Source organism: Megalops cyprinoides, chromosome 16 (assembly GCF_013368585.1).
Source record: "Megalops cyprinoides isolate fMegCyp1 chromosome 16, fMegCyp1.pri, whole genome shotgun sequence".
NCBI classification, from domain to species: Eukaryota; Metazoa; Chordata; class Actinopteri; order Elopiformes; family Megalopidae; genus Megalops; species Megalops cyprinoides.
In genome coordinates this window covers 25,186,552-25,189,974 of record NC_050598.1, presented here as the reverse complement: position 1 = coordinate 25,189,974, position 3,423 = coordinate 25,186,552, and the positions used below count along the sequence as shown (strand labels likewise).

Here is a 3,423-nt window from a genome sequence, read left to right as displayed (position 1 = left end):
CAGATTAAAAACAACAGGACAAATGTGGGCGGACTTTAGCGGCCTCGCAGCTGCAGTGGACCGTTGTGAATGTGAAGAAAAAGCATAACACTTGCAAGTAAAACAAGCCCAATATTGATTTAATGCAGGCTCATAAATGTGATGTTTCCACCACTCTGATCTGATGCTGGCTGCCAATAGGGCTCCACAACCATACTGATGGACTTGCATTAAAGCAGCTTTGGGTTTATTTTAAACAAAAGTGCTGTACTTTTTCAAAAAAAAAAAAAAAAAACTTTCACCTCATGATATTTAGTCCCTTATTATAGCTGAAATTTTAAACAGGGTGACAAATTTAAATAAAACTGAAACGAAAGGCAAAGGAGAGAGTTGTGCGCAAAGAGAAAAGCAACAGACAGCAATTCGCGTACTGCCGTTTTATGACTGTCCAGCAGATGACAGGTCCAATACAGACGAGCTTATACAATTTACCAGGGTTACCAATTATTCCAATTATTATACTATCTAAGGGCTTATCCAAAAATCATTTACTTTGTCAATTTAGTCCGCAAACATATACTGTTCCTTTCCTTTGCCAATTTCTTTGCAGTTTTCGAAACACATATACAGAAAAGGTAGTTTAACATCTTAAATTGACATTTAGATGCCTCAGATGTCATTTATGGTTGTGATTAGTTTTGTGATTAATGCTGGGGTAGAATATTATAAGGTAAAAAAAAACAGCAGGTCTGTAGGTTGCCTTCAGGCAGTGAACTTTCCCACACAGGAGTTCTTACGGCACTACCTTATGGCACGTCACAGAACTTCCTCAGCCAATCAGAGAGCAGAACAATTCCAGTTCTAAACACAGTGCCACTCTCCCAGTCACCACTGATCCCTGATCAGTGCTCAGAAGGCAGTCAGTTCTACAACTACTCCTTTACACCCTGCTCCCTGATTAGGGATCAGCAGTGTTACGATGAGAAGTTAGTCTTTTCCCACACACTGCCAGTCCCTCTCTGCACAGCTCACAGGGAGGCTCAGGCACAAAGGGTTCATTCACCCCCGGGACTGCTCCCACTCAGGTAAACATGACTGGCACTAGCTGATCATTCACTTTGCTTAAAAAAAAAAAAAATCATGGTCATAAAAATATAACATTTGCACGCCAAATCACACATTACAATAAATACATCACATAAGAATCACATACTGAGAAGAACAACAAAAATCATTTTGTAATGTTTAAATAAAAAAGTGATTAAGGTCAGGGCATGTAGAAATGGAATGTAGGAAGCATTAATAAATGGAAATTAGAAAGGTGAATAAAGGCAAAACTTTCAACCGACCCATTAAACGTCCACTTCACACCCCAGCTCAATGGCTTCTGGCCAACAGGCATTCAGTGCTGGGGGCGACTCTGCGATTAACAGGTGGGAAGTGGTGCCCTGGTTCACAGTGGCACAGACACCAGCTCCCTGGCACACAGACCATGTGGTTGGCACAGTTACCTCAGGCGAGGGCACAGAATGTCGCCCACATTAGGGGCCATGAACCGTCTTCCTTATGTCTGGTAGTTAAGCGTGTGCGTACAAGGCTTTTGGACAAACCGCCTGCCCAAAGGAATGGCAAGAGGACTGCAGGCTTTGAGAAAATGTATGAAAATGGCTATATTGCAAAACTATACAAATACAACACAAATATACAAGGAATGGCAGGGTCCATGTGTTGACCGTGTCTCAGGGTTAAATGCTTTCCAGAACTGACACACGTCCCTATTGGACCGCCTGTGTCATGGGAGGTGAGGTCACAAAGACACAACACTCTCAACTGAACAGTTCTCATGAGTGCAGTGTTTGTAATTCAGACCATGCCTGCCCCTCCCCATCACATTTTTTTGGCATCCAGCATACACGTGTACATCTGTGCATTTCATTCCCTAACGCCTCTTAGAACCAAGACTCTTCATTTGTGCGCTACACAGACCAGGAGAGGCCGAGACATTAACACACCAGCTAACATTTTATCTTTTTTTACCACCTAACTGTAAGACACAGAATGATGAACTGAGATTTGAATGCAGGACTGATGAGTCACGTCATTGGGCAGCTGTGACATCACTCATTGGCCATTTTCAAACCTTTGCCTGCTGATTGTTTCGCAAATTTGAAATGGTACAAAAAAAAAAATGTCTACAAGGACAGGGGATTGGTATTCCCCACCCCCTAACTAGATTTCTCCCATGGCAACAGAAGAATGCAGGGCACCCTTTCATGCAGGTGAGGCATTCTGGAACAGCAGGGGTGTGGCTGCACGTGAGAGCACAGGAACCAATAGCAGCTGACTGGGGCAGCCACGGCAACATCCATTGCATTAAATCCATGAGGAAAAAAAAAAAAAAAAAAGAGTGAGAGAAAAATCTGGAAACCTGCCCTCCCTCTTCTGGAGAGTGAAAGAAAACCCGGTGAAAGCGTCGCGTGCTGTGGAGGTCAGTGGTTGCACTGCGTGTTGTTGTGGAGGCCGGAGGCCACAGGCATGCAGGTGGGAGGAGAGCAGTGAAGCGGGGCGTGGTGAAAACCGAGCAAGCAGCTTTAGAAACGGCGTGCCCGTCTTTATCATACTCTTATTCTTTTTTTTTTTTTGGATCAGGCAACAGCACAGACAGCCGGAGGACATGGGGGGTCCTGGCGGTCGCTTTGCCTTTGTCCCTTTAACCCCGCTCGTTCAGGCTCTTGTACGACAGTGGCGTGACGGTGGCAATCTGCGGAGGAGAAAAGATGTATGTCGGTCATACAGACGGACCCCGCCCATGCCCCCTGGCCAATTGCAGCAAGGGGATGGGGGGGGTGGTGGGAGGGGGGGGGCCACGTGCCCAACACCCAGACCGCCACAACGTTAACTCCCATTTGATGCACCAGTAACGCTGATGGCAGCAACATTTAGACATTCCCTGAAGTAGGCAGAAAAGAGGTATACAGAAGGCTTGATTTTCTTTCTCCCATGCAAAAATCAGAGACAGCAATCAGTCAGTCTTCCTCAATATCTATCATTTAAAGATTTGCTTTTGACTCCAGGAAAGGAAAAAATGAAAGATGAGAAATTAGCCTCTTAGCCCCTTTTTATTATTTTTTACCTTTATGTCTCTACGTGTAGGAAGGGATCTTCAGGAGGCTGGGAAGAACAAAAAAAAGTTTATGGTCGATGGACCTCTCCGATTGGTCAGCTCTGCTTCAAGCCTTGATGTTCACCATTTTCTGCCTTTCTCAGAGACACACACCCACGTTCCCCCAGTCTATTTTACATGAGCGACAATCAATCCAGGCGCTTAGCAACAGCATTTCACACCAGGCGCGGACACCAGAGAGACTCGACAAGGCATGCAGCGAGCACAAGCCCCACGCTGTTAGAAGCAGGAGGTGCAATACTTGCAAACCAAAAACACGG

The 3,423-nt window shown here is 45.3% G+C and overlaps 1 protein-coding gene across 2 annotated transcripts in view; it reads right to left on the bottom strand.

Moving 5' to 3' along the window:
- Positions 1-2,610: 2,610 nt before the first annotated feature.
- The window catches only part of atp11c (ATPase phospholipid transporting 11C), a 45,530-nt gene continuing 44,717 nt past the window's right edge, over positions 2,611-3,423 (bottom strand). Inside the window, exons 30-31 of one of the 2 annotated variants that reach the window (XM_036547740.1) lie at positions 3,113-3,150; positions 2,611-2,740 (exon numbers count right to left, since the gene is read on the bottom strand). The gene's annotated coding sequence lies outside the window, so the exon portion shown is untranslated. The remainder of the gene's footprint in view (positions 2,741-3,112; positions 3,151-3,423) is intronic. The other variant, XM_036547741.1, reaches the window with a different exon arrangement.